This window comes from Siphateles boraxobius, unplaced genomic scaffold (genome assembly GCF_051911475.1).
Source record: "Siphateles boraxobius isolate OS27281-9 unplaced genomic scaffold, OSU_SipBor_1 63, whole genome shotgun sequence".
NCBI lineage: Eukaryota > Metazoa > Chordata > Actinopteri > Cypriniformes > Leuciscidae > Siphateles > Siphateles boraxobius.
The window spans coordinates 363804-384159 of NW_027509190.1; the positions used below are offsets into that span (position 1 = coordinate 363804).

At 43.5% G+C, this 20356-nt stretch overlaps 1 non-coding gene across 1 annotated transcript; it reads left to right on the forward strand.

The window, feature by feature from the left end:
• The first annotated feature begins 211 nt into the window (after positions 1 to 211).
• trnav-aac (transfer RNA valine (anticodon AAC)) lies at positions 212 to 284 on the forward strand. The gene has a single exon. It is a non-coding gene; the product is annotated as a tRNA-Val (tRNA).
• Positions 285 to 20356: the final 20072 nt, after the last annotated feature.

A 20356-nucleotide genomic window follows, 5' to 3' on the forward strand; every position in this document is an offset into this window, starting at 1 on the left:
GCTGCAATTCGCTACAAAACCCTTACTTTTGAGACAGGTGAAGGCCATCGTACCAAGGAGCTGTAGGCAGACTGCCATGCCGAATGACACTAGGTGGGTGCCGAATGACCTCTGTTCTGTTGTTTGTGGAATTTACAGACTGTCACACTGCTTGCAGGGTAGATTATGGGAAGGAGACATCTTCTAAAAAGCACATCCGTCTCAACAATAGGTTTCTGTAGTGTAGTGGTCATCACATTTGCCTAACACGCGAAAGGTCCTCGGTTCGAAACCGAGCAGAAACAGTGGTTGGATTCTGACTGAAAATTTAAACTCTTTGCCACGCTAGGTGGGTGCAGCACTCATTTCCTTTATATGCTTTTTAATAAGCGTGCACCTAAAGATTTATGTCTGCAACATGAAGACGTGTTTGTAGTGTAGTGGTTATCACGTTCGCCTCACATGCGAAAAGTCCCCAGTTTGAAACTGGGCGGAAACTGTGGGTGATTTTTGCAAAAATTTCGTATGCGATTTTCTGTTGAGCAGGTCAGTACACTTGCAGGGATGTTTGTGGTTTAATCTCTTAGAAAAGGACAAAAATAAAACAAATAACCATTGAAGTTTCCTGTACAGTAATATAAAATGTTCGGTCTGCCAACAAAATTATAGGCGGCGAGCTACATAGGCCTACCGTGCACCCCCCCCACCTCCCAACAAAACCATACTTTTCTGAAAGGTCTGGATGTGTAGAATATGAATCTGAATGTTAACATTGAAAATTTTGGGTTGCACTACCTGTTTTAGGCCTGTGAATAGGGAAACCCTAAAAAACGATTTTAAGCGATTTTAACACGTCGAAATTGGCCTAGTCAATCAGAACTGCTTTTAGGTGACCCATTACACACTCAAGCTTAACATATGATGACTTAGGTCAAAGGGCACCCTATACTGCTTCCTGGTAAGTGACTAAAATTAATATAGTTAAGGCCTTATGTTGATTTAATGAGCCCATTTCCTATATACAGCATGCACACACACACGAAGGGCCAATCCCAAAGTGAGCCCTGAGGACTAAGGACTAAAGACTCACAGACTTAATTGATCTCAGGTGCTAAGTGAGTGAGTGTGTGAGACCACATGGGCTCAGATAGGTATAGATGGGATTGGAACAGCACTTCACAATGTTTAATAACAAAGACGTTGCTGACACGTGCACCATCTACGTGTGTCGTGCTGTTGTTTACCTTTGTAATTTCCGGATTTCCCATGCACACAGACACACACTAACTATATACAAAAACTACAAACAGCATGGAAAAGAACTATATACAGCATGCAAGCATGCACCCAGACACACAAACGCACAATAACTATATACTAGAACTACATACAGCATGGAAAATAACTATATACAGCATGCACACACACACACAAATTCACAAGAACTGTATACAGCATGCACACAGACACACACAATAACTATATACAATAACTACATACAGCATGGAAAAGAACTATATACAGCATGCACACAGACACACAAACGCACAATAACTATATACAAGAACTACATATAGCATTGAAATTAACTATATACAGCATGCACACACACACAAATTCAAAAGAACTATATACAGCATGCACACAGACACACAAAATAACTATATACAAAAACTACAATCAGCATGGAAAATAACTATATACAGCATGCACACAGACACACAAAATAACTAGGCCTATATACAAAAGCTAAAATCAGCATGGAAAAGAACTATATACAGCATGCAAGCATGCACACAGACACACAAACGCACAATAATTATATACAAGAACTACATACAGCATTGAAAATAACTATATACTGCATGCGCACACACACACACAAATGCACAAGAACACACATTAACACACAAGACCTATATACATCATGCACACACACACACACACACACACACACACACACACACACACACACACACACACACACACACACACACACACACACATGCTGTAAGAGAACTACAGCATACATAGCTTCCCTTTCCCAAAGAAACACTGAACAAATAGTAGGTATAATGACCTACTATTAGGGTAATATGTTTTACCAATCAATAAAATACATGTATATTTCATGCATATGTCAGGTGTAACATGACACTCAAACTGTTTTTCAATCCTGGTCTGACTCAGAGTTGTCATCATCAGATAAGTACTGTTCATCTGTTACGCTATCATCATCTGATTCATCTTCCTCATCCCTGCCACTCACAGATTCAATGATATCTGCCAATTGCTGTGGGAGAACACATCCCTCATACCACAGAGGCTCAATCTTTTGGTCAACCAGTGTCCAACCGTGTCCATTGCAAGCATCAGGGATGTCAGGGTTGGCAATATGGGCCACCTTCCATATTCCAACCTGGTAGTTAACCCTCCTGATGTGTTGCTCTAAACTCCTCCCACATGGGGGGAGTGTAGCCAGGTCCACATTTCTTGAGTGGGCTAGATGCTTGTCATCTTTGGAGCACAGCTCACTCATTCGCAAGAAACGCAACTCATCAACACTTCGTACTCGTGGTCTACTAAACAGAGCACAGGTGAACTCATTGAGGAGATCAAAGAGATCCCTCGGTACATCCCATGTGTCTCCCAGCCTGGCAAGAGTTTCTCCAAACTTTGGCATCCTAGAGAGGGTTTTCAATGGCCTGACTTTGCCTAACCCCTTGAATGCACTAGTGTGTAAGGGGTGTACAGTTAAAGACCCAGAACCAGATATGAAGAATGAAGACCCATAGTCAGAATTATAAAAAATTAAAGAAAATATTTACTGAAGATAGTTTGCAGTTTCATCAGCAGAAGTCAGCTTTAATACTCGTACAGGAGTTCGTAGGCCGCCCCGTTTACAGTTACAAAGATCACAGCAAGTAATACGATTTCCAAGGTCTAAGCTACGTCATTGCTTACAGGATGAATGATTCTCATTGGCTATGAAATAGATAAACACAGTAATTTTCCACACATATACAGATAGACTGAAGCATATCTTCATCGATTATGCAGCTGAAGTTAGGCACGTCATGACCTTCCAGGTCGCAGATTTGGGTTGCTGGGCGCCAGCATGTCCAGAACAACAACTCAGTCAATCTCCAATAATACCAGTGGTTCCTTAACCTGTAACCAAGAAGACTAACACACACACCGACACACAGCTTTTCCAAGGTTGGATTTGGCCAGGCTCTCACTATAAACAGGAGAGTCCTCTCAAAACATCAAGATAATGCGTTCTTTCTCTGAAGGATAGCTAAACTTTAGTCTAACTGGAAAGAAAGGCTTTAACGAAGAAATGGCCCCTTAAACTATTGGCTTCAATGACCCCTATATGTTTTAACACATTGAAGACCTTTCTCAAACACAAAACAAGTCCCTATTTCATTTCTGGAAGCTGTGTTAAATACGCAAGCACTGCATTCAGATATCAAATACAGACATTAAAGAATACATGAAAAGAACATTTCAGTAATCACAATGGTAACTTATATAAATAAAGTAAAATCTCCAGAGAAGTCATTCAACTCATTTGATATTTAGAAGGAAAAATATTGATTAATACCTTAATTATAATCAATCATTACATATACATTGAAGCAGCAGTGGATTCCAATCCGACCCCTTCAAGTGGTATCACAACCACTGAAGGCGTGAAGTGCCATTAGTGCTGTCAAATGTTGCTGAGAGTAACTACGAGACATTTCACTCACATCAATGAGCCTTTTCTTGTTTCCTGTGCCAGTGTGAAACATAATATTTAAGTCTGACATTGCCAGAGCATAGTGTAACAAGATGAAAAATATGTCAGTATCAGGACTCTTAACGACAACATTGCTGTAGTTGTTGTCTCTGGCAAAGTCACAGTAGAGAATGACTCTAGAATCTGTCTCTTCTTGGGTAGACTTAAGGCCCAGGACTTCTGTTCTGCATGTTGAGCTGCCATCTTCAGATGTTAGCAGATATGCTGTTCCTTCACAGGTTATGATCACTTGTCTCCCATGTAGCTTCCTGGCATATGAGTCTTCACTCCAAAGGCGGGTGAGTAGTGCAATAAATTGTTGCTTGTTTTCATCATTGGCGAGGAACTGTTTCCAATATGCTGGCCTTTTGGTATTTTCACCTTTTATGATAAGCTTTTGACCACAACCCCTCCTCTGTCTTTCCATTGTTTTCACAGAATTGGGGAAGTAACTATCTGTGCTGAACACAACATTGCCTGTCTTTGGCATCATGTCAAACACCTTACTGCATATCTGTTTGAAGCTGCCTGGTACCTCCTTCAAGAAGTAAAAGTAGGCATTTCCATCAATAATTACAAGAGTTTGATCTGTGGATGGTAGGGCAGCATCATTGATGTCTTTTACCAGGTAAGCAAATGACTTTGACTTATCTGTTTTGGACAAGAAACCATCAGCAGTGCCTATACTGTACGGCACAGGAGTCAAGGGGTACGTGAGTAGTTCCCTCATGTCCAATTGTAGACCTTGCTGTTGGGACTTCATGAACAACTGGAAAGCAATGTTCCCTTGCTGCTGATACTGTATTACTTTGTGTGTTGTTGTTGTAACTTTGCTCTTTTTGTTCATGTCCGTGAAGGTTTTGAGGCCAAGGCGCTTGATAGGCTCAAAGAAGTCACAACCTTTTTCCAGGCGTGTCGCAATAAAAATATCCTTGGCAACCTTGCCTGCTTGTTCAGCTCTCAAAACATCTCTTTGGACCTCAGCAGATACTGCAGCATCAGAAGAAAGAATAAACAAGTTGTCAGTGCTTCCCAACTCAAAAGGGTTAAGGAAGCTCTCCACTGCCTCAATTGTTTTTCTCACCAACTTTTCACTCTTCAACATCTCAGCTGGACGAAGCTCATTATGCTTGGTTTCTGCAGCTGTTCCAGACAGCATGTCAGCCATACTGAGGGTTGCATTAACATACTGAGATCTAGCATGGGTTGATCGTACCCAACGGTGGTAGGCATCATAATTTGTCAGAATTCCTGACACACCAAAAGCATTTCCACCAGCACCCCCATGAGATTTAGCATGTCGCATGAAGGTCTCCTCCATAGTTTTATCTACGGCGCAGCGGTTACCTGGAATGAAGGAACGTGCAACGCTAATAGCCCCTCTTTTCAACAACTCTGTGGCTCCAGGATGTGACACTTCAATGTTCGCAATGAATATGGAGAAGTAAGAGAGATATCTGGCATAATTCTAGCCTCCAAAGCTGAAAAACAGGTCTGCCATAAGGTGCAAACAATGAGCATAAAGGAGAAAATCATTATGTTTCACTGCATGGATGAGAGACAGTACCAACCAGATGTGGTCCATGTAAGATGTCCACAGCTGTGCTGTCTTCCCTAGATGTCCAGCTTTTACACTCTCTCGAAACTGTTGATATCCTTCGATGTACTTCTGCAGTGGAACATCATTCCTTGTTGCATCTAAGGCTTCTTTAGAAGGAGCTTTCAGCAGTTCATCTAGTATCCCCTTTGATCCCTCTGGTAATTGAGAGAATACTTCTTTCTCTCCAATACTTGTGAGGTATTGTGATAGGAGAAGTCTTTCAAGACATTCCAATACTGTCTTATGACAGTGTAGTGATCTGTCATAATGTTTACCAGTAAGGACACCTTGAAGAGAACCTAATGCAATCAGCCCAGCTTCCAACAAGATATCAGAGAGACCCGATCCATCCATTTTCTTGCCCACCATCTTCAGATATGCGCAAGCCAGATGAAATGTACCAATCAATATTATGTGTTTATCATACCTAGATTGATCATTCCAAATCAGGGGATATGCTTTCATGCATACCCCCAAGTCGAATGTTGTAACAACATACTGTTGTTGGATTTCTGCTGTTGCCTCCTCAGCATATCGAAGGCATTCTTTTACTGTCTTGTAGTCTGTAATTGGGCTTGGAATAACAGGGTAATAATCAATAGTTGTCAGACTTTCAGGGGTTCGTCCTGACATTGTGATGAAACCTGTCCATCCTGGAAATTGTTGATCTGATTTGCTGCATGCTGTATGGATCAAGACCCACAGAAAGTGCTTCATGGTAGCATCTTGAAGAGCCCTCTCACCATCAGGAATTACTCTTTGGTGTATGGTTATTTGAGGACTTTTCCGTTGTGTAATATAGCAGTCAGGAAGAGCTTCAGCTGACCCCTGCTCAAAAGAACGTCGTTTTGTTTTCCTGGAAGTGGATGGAATATCGATACGGACTCCGCCATGATTCTCCGGCTTGCCTTCTATGTCCTGTAACATAATGCCATGTGCAGTGTGAATTGAATCCATTCCAGTTAAGTTGTTGAGCAACTGATCAAAATTATCAAATTCTGAGTGGAAAATGGAAGGGGCTCCTGGTGATCTAATGATTTGTGTAGACAAAAGACTGGATGTCTCAGCCACAGCCTCAGCAAGTGCAGTTTCCAGTTCAAGGGAGAATGTATAATTCTCTGAATGGCCCAATCGATTAAATAGGGTAATTAATTTTTCACTCCTAAAAAGGTGTCTAAGTGTCATGCATATAAGCATATGCTTTGGAAGTTTCCATTCTCCATTTGTTGTGGCGCGATATATGTCTTGCCCTATTGAATTTACAAGCCTGTTCATTTTGGAGCTTTGTGATTTTGGTTTGCCACATATCACATGACACAGAAATGTCTCCAAATTAGATGGAATTACAATGTTCATGCTTACAAGATCCTGGGCAGAGGGTGGCCATCTCAACTCATCAGCTTTTGCAAAGCTTTCCAGAATCTCCTCATGTAGATAATGGCCAGTCTCCTGGATCATGTCTTTGGAACCAAGTTCATATGCACACTGCACTAGGTTTGTAATGTCACTTTGTGAGTTGTACACAATGTATGTCGAGAAACGGCCTTTTTTGTTTAGCTTGCAGAATGCCACCTTTTCCTTGTATTGTCCATGTGTTTCTAGCTTAGCTTTGAGCTTTTCCCCACGCAATTTGGGATTGGGGAAGTTTGTGCATTCCAGATGAGCTATGTAGATTTTGGTCAGATCAGTCAATTTCAATCATTTTGTTGCTGCCGATGATTTCCTTGTCAATTACTCGAGATACAGCACCAAATGCCTCACCGTGAGCTTCTACTAGTTGGATTTGTTTGGCCTTGTTTTCTGTGCTTGCACTTCTCCATTTTTCTAAATTTTGTGTATATTGGACTCTACAGGATTTGTGGTATTTAGCTTCTGTAGCAAATAGATCCTTTCCTCTAATTCTGTGAAGCAAATTTTCATCAAATTTTTGTTCTGCAACTTTGAGGACTGTTCTCCACCCATCACACTCAAACTCTTTTAACCCCTCAGTCGTCCATATCCCTTTATTTTTTACCTTCTTCCGTGTAATTGAGTTGCAGAATATACAGTCAGGTGTGAAGAGCACCTTGTCACCAGTTGAGGCCCTCTGACTTTGCCTTGAACTTGCTGCTAATAGTTCAGGCTTCTGGTCGAGTCTTTTGAGATTCATGGTGAATCTTTGGTAGCATTCTCTGTGATATCCATCACCTTCTGTAATGGTGTCTGGTATAAGTTCACAGGTTACAGACTTACTTCCTGCTCAGCTACTGTTCGGACGCTCTCGCTTACTGCTCCGCGCTTTGCTCTATCGCTTTTATATTTCTATATTTTATCTCCTTTTATCACCTAATTTTAACTTCAGCAAATCAGCACAGTGCTCAAACGTTTGGATTACTACAAAAAAAAAAAAGCAGAACTATTTTATTCAACCAGCCTCCCACTGAAAGCTTACATTCCGGGGAAGAGAAAACAAAACTGCCTACATTCATAAGGATAAGAAAATGCCTCCTCTGGAATCTACTTGCTGCTCCAACTGCCACAGACTTTTACAAAGGATTGCAATTCTTGAAACAAAGTTAATTGCGGGACCACCAAACCAGACGGAACACACAACAGAGCTTCGTCATGGACGTCCTCAGCATACAGCCGGTGAGTCCCATGAATCTAGTGCTTCTCGACAGGCCATACTGAGTGTAGAGAAACAAGCCGATCGTTTTACTAATCGATGGCACAAACAGGGTGCGAGACCCAAAGGCACTCGAGACATCAGATTGTCACGAGCATCACATATTACTGCAGTAGCATCCTCTACCCCAGATACGGCTCTGACAAGGACTGCAAACACTGGTCTCCTACCACCGCCTATACATCTTGAGAACAGATTTGAAGTATTAATGAATGAGGAATCCCCAAATTTGATGAATGTGATCACACACAGACAGAATCAGCCAGTAGCTAACACTGATGCTAACTGGGGCTCAAGGTCGAGCAGACAGCGGCACTCAGCTCACAGTGCATCCGAGCCCAGGACTCTGATAGTGGGCGACTCCGTAATCAGAAACATTAATAGCAGGGATACAACAACGTGCTGCCTTCCACAAGCAACAACATCTGATGTAAACAGGGAACTTCAGAACATTCTGATGAAACATAAGACTGCAAATCGACTCATCATTCATGTGGGGAAGAATGATATTCATAAAGAGCAGTCGGAACTTCTTAAAAAGGATTTCAATGAACTTTTTGAAACACTTAAAAGACTGAAAGTTCAAACATTCATCAGTGGACCACTCCCAGCAAGAGGAACAAACAGGTTTTCACGGTTGCTTGGGCTTAATACATGGCTGCAAAAAACCTGCAATATAAAAGGAGTGAACTTTATTGACAACTTCAATCTTTTCTGGAGTCAGAGGCAACTGTTTCAACAGGATGGCCACCACCCAAACAAACTTGGTTCAAGAGTGCTAAAGGACAATATCTACTTCTCCCTCCGTCATCCTTCTGCAATGTGTGCCAATCCACTCAACCTGAATGGCACACACACACCTGGATACAGTATGAATGACCACAGGATTTCACTTCAGCCCCTGAATGGACATGCGGTTGACACATCACACAAGGACAGTGATAACACCACTCAGCCACAACAACCTCTGCTCACGGACACAATCTCAGCTGAGCCCTGCCCACAGAGCTCACCACAGACAGACTGTGACATACCAGCACTGCTCCAATATACAGCACCCAAGGACGACTTTCTGGAAAACAGCCAGGGAAACCAGGACAGCATATTACAGCCTCCAATAACACCAGAACAAAAATCACTCTCACTGGAAACATTATCACTCTCTCCAGCATCTCCACTTCTGTGCTTCTCAGAGAAAATGGAACAACTGGTGCACGCTGGAACTAGACTATCCCACTCTTTTGCTGCGAGCCCCAAGATACCAACCAAAAAACGCCAGGCCCCACAACCACCAAAGCCTACGGGCCCAGCTCGCCCTCCCCCTCCTCCTGTGAGAGCTCTTCGGCCTCTGCCACAGCGCCAGGGCCCACACCCTCCTCCAGCGGCTCGAGGTGAACCAAAAACAACTGATACCAGCTCTCAGTGATATGTGTCGGGTCCCCGCTATGATAACAATAACTTTCTCAAATGTTTACAGAACAAGCGGGAACCCAGTGTGCCTGTATCTTTTTCTATTGCTGTTCAATTACATGATAGAAAGTCTAAGGCCTTCAAAAGCCGTACAGCAAACCCATCTAAACTGGTGCCTATTACACGACATACCAAGATTGCTGTGGGGACAAAAAGTAAGACTGTTAAGTTAGCACTTTTAAACATCCGCTCACTTAAAAATAAATCACTTTTAGTCAATGACTTAATAACCACATACAACCTGGATTTTATGTTGCTAAATGAAACTTGGCTAGAAGAAAGTTGCAGTGCAACAGTCCTCAATGAAACAGCCCCTCCTAACTTTACTTTTATGAGTGTCTGCAGAGCTGTCAGAAGAGGTGGAGGTTTAGCTGCTCTTTATAAAGATGTCTATCAATGTAAGCAAATATCATTTGGGAATTACCCGTCTTTCGAATATCTGGTTATTGTGTTAAAAGGTGCTCCACGCATTTTACTTATCATTGTTTACAGGCCTCCAAAATACTCTCCAGCTTTTGCTGAGAACTTAACAGAACTGTTAAGTTCTATTTCCTCAGAGTTTGACTGCTTTGCCATTGCTGGAGATTTTAACATTCACATAGATAATGCAGAAAACAATATGGCAAAAGAAATCAAAACTGTTTTAAAAACTTTTGATCTGACTCAGCATGTACATGGAGCCACACATAATCGTGGACACACTCTAGATTTACTTATCAGTAAGGGTCTAAACATTTCATCAATTGTTATTAAGGATGTAGCACTGTCTGATCATTTTTGTATTTTCTTTGATATATTGATCTCTCCTGCCATTGAAGCTAGATCTGTGTCTGTCATGAAGAGATGCTTAAATGAGAACACTAGTGTACTATTTATGAAGGCTATATCTTTAACACCAAGCATATCTGCTGACTCTGTTGATTTTCTCCTTGATTCTTTTAACTCAAAAGTTAAGAGTGTAATTGATGATATTGCTCCTGTGAAAGTCAGGAAGAAGAGTGGCAGACAAAAAGCACCTTGGAGAAACTCAACAGTAGTGCAAAATATGAAAAGACAATGCAGAAAAGCAGAGCGCATGTGGCGGAAGACAAAACTTGTAGTCCATTATAACATCTACAAAGACAGCATCCATGCTTTCAATAAGGAACTAAGCAAAGCTAGACAGACTTTTTTTCTCGAATATTATAAACAGCAATATAAACAACACGCGCACTCTTTTTGCTACTGTAGAGAGACTGACAAACCCCCCAAGCCAGATTCCCAGTGAAATGCTCTCAGTGAGAAAGTGCAGTGAGTTTGCTTCTTTCTTCTCTGAGAAAATCAATAATATCAGAAAGGTGATCAGCTCATCCTTGAGTTGCGCTGGGGTCAGGCAGATCAGACAACAGCCTGAGAAAGTAGCCACTATGTCTGATTTCGAAGAAATTGATGGCAAAATTTTGGAAGAAACCGTGCAGCACCTAAAAACATCAACCTGCCCCCTTGACGCACTTCCCACATCTTTTTTCAAAAATGTGTTACACAGCTTAGAAGCAGATCTCCTAGAAGTGGTAAATGCCTCACTTCTCTCTGGGAGTTTTCCGACCTCCCTGAAAACTGCTGTTGTCAAGCCCCTCCTGAAAAAGAGCAATCTGGATAAGACCATATTAAACAACTATAGACCGATCTCAAATCTTCCTTTCATAGGCAAGATCATTGAAAAAGTTGTCTTCAATCAGCTGAACAAATTCTTAAGCTCGAATGGATACTTTGACCATTTTCAATCTGGTTTCCGACCGCACCACAGTACAGAGACCGCGCTCATAAAGATAATAAATGATATTCGCTTAAATACTGATACAGGCAAATTATCAGTGCTGGTACTACTCGACCTCAGTGCTGCATTTGACACTGTCGATCACAAAATACTTCTTGACAGGCTGGAAAACTGGGTCGGGCTTTCTCGGATAGTCCTAAAATGGTTCAGGTCATACTTAGGAGGCAGAGGTTATTATGTGAGTATAGGAGACCATAAGTCTGAGTGGACATCCATGACATGCGGAGTCCCTCAAGGCTCAATTCTTGCGCCACTCCTATTCAACCTGTACATGCTCCCAATGAGCCAAATAATGAGAAAGAACCAAATCGCTTACCATAGCTATGCAGACGACACACAGCTCTACTTATCCCTATCGCCTAACGATTACAGCCCCATTGACTCCCTTTGCCAATGCATTGATGAAGTAAACAATTGGATGTGCCAAAACTTTCTTCAGTTAAACAAAGACAAAACTGAAGTCATTGCGTTTGGAAACAAAGATGAAGTTCTCAAGGTGAATGCACACCTTCAGTCTAGGGGTCAAACAACTAAAAATCAAGTCAGGAATCTGGGTGTGTCTCTGGAGTCAGACCTTAGTTTCAGTAGTCATGTCAAAGCAATAACTAAATCAGCATATTATCACCTGAAAAATATTGCAAGAATTAGATGCTTTGTTTCCAGTCAAGACTTAGAAAAACTTGTGCATGCTTTCATCACCAGTAGGGTGGATTATTGTAATGGACTTCTCACTGGCCTTCCCAAAAAGACCATAAGACAGTTGCAGCTCATACAGAACGCTGCTGCTAGGATTCTTAGCAGAACCAGAAAATATGAACACATCACACCAGTCCTCAGGTCTTTACACTGGCTGCCAGTTACATTTAGGATTGATTTTAAAGTATTATTACTGGTATATAAATCATTCAATGGCCTAGGACCTCAATACATTGCAGATATGCTCAGTGAATATAAACCCAACAGATCACTCAGATCATTAGGATCACATCGGCTAGAAATACCAAGGGTTCACTCTAAGCATGGCGAGTCCGCTTTTAGCTACTATGCCAGCCGCAGCTGGAACCAGCTTCCAGAAGAGATCAGATGTGCTCCTACAGTAGTCACATTCAAATCCAGACTCAAAACACATCTGTTTAGCTGTGCATTTACTGAATGAGCACTGTGCCACTGTTCGTCCGACTGTTTGCACTGTATTTTATTTTATGTTTTAATTATTCTGATTTCTGTATTTTATCTTTTATTCTAAACTGTTTTAATTATTCTGATTTCTTTTGATTATTTTAATTTCTTCTATGTAAAGCACTTTGAATTACCATTGTGTATGAAATGTGCTATATAAATAAACTTGCCTTGCCTTGCCTTGCCTTGCCTTGCCTTGCCTTGCCTTGCCTTGCCTTGCCTTGCCTTGCCTTGCCTTGCCTTGCCTTGCCTTACAGTCATTCTGTGAGCAGATTCCAGTGGTTCAGCTAATCTCTTGTCACGTATTTCTTTCATTCTGGCTAATCTTGCATCAGAATCTGCGTTTGCCCATAATTGCATGAGTGGTCCATATACAAGACCAGGGACATGCACAATACATCTGGACTTTGGTTTTGTCCCATGACATCCCCTATGCCTTGAAGGACCTGCAGTCACTTGGCCCACTGACTCATGTCTTGACTCAGACATAACTGAGCAGTTCAGCTATGTTGAAGAAACCAACTACATAACCGACTAGATTATCTATGTGTATGAGATATGTGTGTGTGTGTATGTATAAGCTACTGGACGTCTAAAATTTCCCTTTGGGATGAATAAAGTATATATCTATTAATCTATCAAATGTCATTTAAAATAATTAAAAACAAATATTTAAAGTAAGCATCAATGTAGTGTAGTAAGACGGGTCAATTATATTAAATTGTAAACTAAAATATCAAACATCGAGCAATTCAGTGAAACAAATTTCTTGCTGTATAGGCAGAGGATGCAGACTTGGAGAATCTGTCTGTGTGAGTAAGAACAGTCTTTCAGGACGGTCTTTATATACCTGTCTGACACAGAGGAAACTATTAATGAAAATTCAACAAATATCTTATTTTGTCATTGGATGAACAACCCAGACAGGTTTCTGATTTGTCAATGAAATGACTTGTGAGCCACACACCTTTGATGGAAAGGGTAATGAGGGTTGGAATGTTAGCACGTTAGCATATTAACTGATACTATGGAAATGGACCTTGATCGATTATATCCATACAAGGCCTTAACTATATTAAATAAAAAATAATTAAAAACAACTATTTAAAGTAACTATCAATGTAGTGTAGTAAGAGTATTGGGTAACCTAAAAGCTGTTCTGATTGACTAGGCCAATCTCGACGTGTTAAAATAGCTTAAAATCGTTTTTTAGGGTTTCCATATTCAGGGCTAAAACAGGTAGTGTATCCCAAAAATGTCAATGTTAACATTCAGATTCATATTCTACACATCCAGACCTTTCAGAAAAGCATGATTTTGTCAGGGGAGGGGGTTGGGGTGTATGATAGGCGAATCTAGGTCGTGGCCTATGCATGAAATGGGCTCATTATATCAACATAAAGCCTTACCTATGTTCATTTTAGACACCTACCAATAAGCAGCATGGTAGATATTTGACCTAAGTCATCATATGTTAAGTTTGAGTGTGTATTGGGTCCCCTAAAAGCTGTTCTGATTGACTAGGACAATCTCGACGTGTTAAAATCGCTTACAATCGTTTTTTAGGGTTTCCCTATTCACAGGCCTAAAACAGGTAGTGCAACCCAACATTTTCAATGTTAACATTCAGATTCATATTCTACACATCCAGACCTTTCAGAAAAGTATGGTTTTGTTGGGAGGTGGGGGAGGTGCACGGTAGGCCTATGTAGCTCGCCGCCTATTAGCAGCTTTTTGCCATGTTAAAAACACTGGGCAGTTTATAGTTTCAGTCGCTTTTGAACAAGCGTACCCTAGAAGAGGTGGGACTGACGTCCAAAACAAGTTTTCGTAGTGTAGTGGTTATCACGTTCGCTTTACACCCGAAAGGTGCTCAGTTCAAAACTGGGAGGAAACAAGTGGATGCATTTTAAATATAAATGCTACAAAACCCTTACTTTTGAGACAGGTGAAGGCCATCGTACCAAGGAGCTGTAGGCAGACTGCAATGCCGAATGACACTAGGTGGGTGCCGTCCAAATCAAGTTTCCGTAGTGTAGTGGTTATCACGTTTGCTTTTCCCCATTCATTTAAGTTGCCATTGTCAGCACCGACACTTCGAGGTCCGCGTGCTCGAAATGGACGACACAAGCTGCTTATTCAGTGGTGCCGTGTCACTTTTCCAAAATCGCATATAAAGAGGCCAAGATTAGCATATATTACCATAGGCTCTCTGTGGACGCCTCTGGGGGTGCCATTGCACCACGTGGGAGTCCACCAAGTGCTTTTGGGGTACACCAACTACCTACTCTTCACCATAGTCCTCCTCAGTACCACAAAGTGCCTATTTTGACCCCTAACCACCTATTTTCTTCTTCATTGCCACGAAGTGCCTATGGGGTCCCCTAACCACCTAAACTTCACCATAGTCTTCCTCAGTACCACGAAGTGCCTATTTTGACCCCTAACCACCTATTTTCTTCTTTATTGCCACGAAGTGCCTATGGGGTCCCCTAACCACCTAAACTTCACCATAGTCTTCCTCAGTACCACGAAGTGCCTATTTTGACCCCTAACCACCTATTTTCTTCTTCATTGCCACGAAGTGCCTATGGGGTCCCCTAACCACCTAAACTTCACCATAGTCTTCCTCAGTACCACGAAGTGCCTATTTTGACCCCTAACCACCTATTTTCTTCTTCATTGCCACGAAGTGCCTATGGGGTCCCCTAACCACCTAAACTTCACCATAGTCTTCCTCAGTACCACGAAGTGCCTATTTTGACCCCTATCCACCTATTTTCTTCTCCATTGCCACGAAGTGCCTGTGGGGTCCCCTAACCACCTAAACTTCACCATAGTCATCCTCAGTACCACAAAGTGCCTATTTTGACCCCTAACCACCTGTTTTTTGTCTCAATTCACTGTGTCTCTAACTCTGAGCCGAAAAGTCACAGGGCCTCGAAATTTGGCGTGAGGGTAGCCCAGCGGGCCCCGAGGCGAGATCCTTAGTTTCAAGGTTCTACGTGGTTCCCAAGTGTGCGTTTCGGTGGTTCGGCCCGGTGACACATACGTCCCGTCACGGGCCCCTGGGACGGGTTCTAGAGTTCCGCGTCCCTCTGACCTTTTTTCGCGCTAATTGGCCACCAACAGCCCCAGGGAATAAGTTGCACGTGGGACGTCAAAAAAACAGGGGCCAAAACGGGTCGAAAGGTCGCAGCGGCCCCAAATTCGGCGCGGCGGTGGTCCGGGGGCCCCCGGTTCTAGATCACGGGTTTGGTGGTTCTAGATCGGTTCCAAGTATGTGTTTCAGCAAAACGGTTCGAAGGAAACGCCCGATCGGCCCGAAACTGACGTATGCGTCCCGTCACGGGCCCCTGGGACGGGTTCTGGAGTTCCGCGTCCAAAGCTGCTCGTTTGGCCAAAAAACACCCCCTTGACCTGGAAGCGCCTGTGAAGTTTGAACTGAACAAGTTGCACGTGGGCGGCCGGAAATACAGGGCTCGAAAGGTCGCACCGCCTCCAAATTCGCCGCCCTGGTAGTCGAGGGGCCCCCGGTTCTAGATCCCGGATCGCAGGGTTCTAGATCGGTTCCAAGTGTATAATTTTTTTGTGCAAAAATCTCCTCGCTTTGGTTCTACTGAGCATATTTCTTTCTGTGTGTGCAAGAGGGCTGCCATTAATTGGACCATGTGCTCGGTGAAGGGTGGACAGAAAGGTCCGATCGGCCCGAAACTGACACGTACGTCCCGTCACGGGCCCCTGGGACGGGTTCTAGAGTTTCCGCGTCCCTCTGACCTTTTTTCGCGCTAATTGGCCACCAACAGCCCCATGGAATAAGTTGCACGTGGGACGTCAAAAAAACAGGGGCCAAAAGGGGTCGAAAGGTCGCAGCGGCCCCAAACTCGACGCGGTGGGTGTTCGGGGGCCCCCGGTTCTAGATCCCGGGTTTGGTGGTTCTAGATCGGTTCCGAGTGTGTTTTCAGTTTGACCCTTCAAGAGGGAATGCCAGTCTATGAGCTGACTATGAGTGCAAGTGGCATTTGAAGAGAAACTTGAACAAATGTGGAGAAAAAATTAGCCCTGAGCTCTAGAGACTCGTCCACCTGCTATGTCGTTCGGGGGCCCGAGGGGCCCCGGCACGCAGTGTTTGGGGCCCGTGGGACCTCCGGGGGCCGTACAGGGGCCACTGACACGTGTGACTTATCCCATTCATTTCCACAGGTGTTTGGTGGACGTGTTTCAGAAAGGTCCGATCGGCCCGAAACTGACGTATGCGTCCCGTCACGGGCCCCTGGGACGGGTTCTAGAGTTCCGCGTCCCTCTGACCTTTTTTCGCGCTAATTGGCCACCAACAGCCCCAGGGAATAAGTTGCACGTGGGACGTCAAATAAACAGGGGCCAAAAGGGGTTGAAAGGTCGCAGCGGGCCCAAATTCGGCACGGCGGTAGTCCGGGGGCCCCCGGGTCTAGATCACGAGTTTGGTGGTTCTAGATGGGTTCTAAGTATGTGTTTCAGCAAAACGGTTCGAAGGAAACGCCCGATCGGCCCGAAACTGACATATGCGTCCCTTCACGGGCCCCGGGGACGGGTTCTAGAGTTCCGTGCCCAAAACTGCTCGTTTGGCCGAAAAAAGCCCCCCTTGACCTGGAAGCGACTGTGAAGTTTAAACTGAATAAGTTGCACGTGGGAGGGCGGAAATACAGGGGTCGAAAGGTCGCACCGCCTCCAAATTCGCCGCCCTGGTAGTCGAGGGGCCCCCGGTTCTAGATCCCGGATCGCAGGGTTCTAAATCGGTTCCAAGTGTATCATTTTTTTGTTCAAAAATCTCCTCACTTTTGGTTCTACTGAGCATATGTCTTTCTGTGTGTGCAAGAGGGCTGCCATTAATTGGACCATGTGCTCGGTGAAGGGTGGACAGAAAGGTCCGATCGGCCCGAAACTGACGTATGCGTCTCGTTACGGGCCCCTGGGACGGGTTCTAGAGTTCCGCGTCCCTCTGAACTTTTTTCACGCTAATTGGCCACCAACAGCCCCATGGAATAAGTTGCACGTGGGACGTCAAAAAAACAGGGGCCAAAAGGGGTCGAAAGGTCGCAGCGGCCCCAAATTCGGCACGGCTGTGGTCCGGGGGCCCCCGGTTCTAGATCACGGGCTTGGTGGTTCTAGATGGGTTCTAAGTATGTGTTTCAGCCAAACGCTTTGAAGGAAACGCCCGATCGGCCCGAAACCGACACGTGGGTCTCGTCACGGGCCCCGGGGACGGGTTCTAGAGTTCCGCGTCACTCTGACCTTTTTTCGCGCTAATTGGCCACCAACAGCCCCATGGAATAAGTTGCACATAAGTTGGAACAAGTAGGCCGTCTAATCCTAACTGCTGAATTAACCCTTGCAGACACATGCTCCCATAGAGATCAATGGGAGACAGAGAGGTGCATAAAAAATAGCTAAAAATAAACTTGGCATGTCTCGACCTAGCCCGCTCTGTCTGTCGCAGAGGGCCACGTGACGCAACTTTTTGTAGAGTTTGGGGCCCCTCGGACCCCCGGGGGCCGAGCGGGAGCCACTGACACGTGCAACTTATCCCATTCATTTTCATAGGCGTTTGGTGGACATCCCCACGCAACGGTCCCAATAGCTCCGAATGGCTCCGATTTGAAATCTGTGGCCCCTCAGGGTCCCCTCAGACGGTCCGCAAAGACTGGGGTCCGTAGTACCCCGTTAAGTTCGTTACAGTCAAAAACAGCATTCCATCTGTAACCTATTTGACGGGTGCCCTAAATGCTGTCCGTGGACAGTCCATTTTTAGGCTAATTATGCATAATTATTAGCTTTAATGTACATCAGTGTGTTGTATTGTGTCCCCTGTGTGGTGTACAGTAGGTTTCACCTCATAAAACCACTGTAATTATGAAATATGACCTGTTAATGCATTGACCACGGACAGCCTATTTGGACCCCGTCAAATAAGTTGCAGGTGGGACTTCACCACATGTGATAAAATCGCCTAATCATTACGGGGATTCATCCGCTGAAAATGTCTAAGTTAAAAACAGCATCCCACCTGTAGCTTATTCGACAGGGTCCAAATAGGCTGTTCATGGACAGTCCATATTTAGGCTAATTATGCATAATTAATAGCTTTAATGTACATCAGTGTGCTGTATTGTGTCCCCGGTGTGGTTTACAGTAGGTTTGACGACATAAAACCATTGTAATTATGAGATATGACCTATTAATGCATTGACCACGGACAGCCTATTTGGACCCCGTCAAATAAGTTACAGGTGGTCCCTGTTTCAGGTTTCAGCTCCAAATTGTGTCCAGAGGCTGAGATCTGGACGTCCCACCTGCAACTTATCCCATTCAAAAATTTAGGCTGTTCGTGGACAGTGGAATTTCGGGGTTCTGAAGGCTGCTAATTGCTCAGGGGGGCCCAAAGATGAACTTAAAATTGATATTTAATCATTTTTATGCATTTTTATCAATCATGACAACAAAATATAAAAAAGATCCCACCTGTAACTTATTTGACAGGGTCCAAATAGGCTGTTCGTGGACAGTCCATATTTAGGCTAATTATGCATAATTAATAGCTTTAATGTACATCAGTGTGTCATATTGTGTCCCCAGTGTGGTGTACAGCAGGTTTCACCTAATAAAACCACTGTAATTATGAAATATGACCTATTAATGCATTGACCACGGACAGCCTATTTGGACCCCGTCAAATAAGTTACAGGTATACTTTGCCCACTTGTAACTTATTTGACAGGGTCCAAATAGGCTGTCTGTGGACAGTCCATTTTTAGGCTACAGTGGGCCCTTAATTTGCCCACCTGTAACTTATTTGACAGGGTCCAAATAGGCTGTCTGTGGACAGTCCATTTGTAGGCTACAGTGGGCCCTTAATTTGCCCACCTGTAACTTATTTGACAGGGTCCAAATAGGCTATTCGTGGACAGTCCATTTTTAGGCTACAGTGGGCCCTTAATTTGCCCACCTGTAACTTATTTGACAGGGTCCAAATAGGCTGTCTGTGGACAGTCCATATTTAGGCTAATTATGCATAATTAATAGCTTTAATGTACATCAGTGTGTTGTATTGTGTCCCCAGTGTGGTGTACAGTAGGTTTCACCTAATAAAACCACTGTAATTATGAAATATGACCTATTAATGCATTGACCACGGACAGCCTATTTGGACCCCGTCAAATAAGTTACAGGTGGGCCCTTACTTTGCCCACCTGTAACTTATTTGACAGGGTCCAAATAGGCTGTTCATGGACAGTCCAGTTTTAGGCTACAGTGGGCCCTTAATTTGCCCACCTGTAACTTATTTGACAGTGTCCAAATAGGCTGTTCGTGCACAGTAATTTTTTAGGCTAATTATGCATAATTAATAGCTTTAATGTACATCAGTGTGTTGTATTGTGTCCCCAGTGTGGTGTACAGTAGGTTTCACCTAATAAAACCACTGTAATTATGAAATATGACCTATTAATGCATTGACCACGGACAGCCTATTTGGACCCCGTCAAATAAGTTACAGGTGGGCCCTTACTTTGCCCACCTGCAACTTATTTGACAGGGTCCAAATAGGCTGTTCGTGGACAGTCCATTTTTAGGCTAATTATGCATAATTGATAGCTTTAATGTACATCAGTGTGTAGTATTGTGGCCCCTGTGTGGTGTACATTAGGTTTCACCTAATAAAACCACTGTAATTATGAAATATGACCTATTAATGCATTGACCACGCTCAGCCTATTTGGACCCAGTCAAATAAGTTACAGGTGGTTCCTTACTTTGCCCACCTGCAACTTATTTGACAGGGTCCAAATAGGCTGTTCGTGGACAGTCCATTTTTAGGCTAATTAT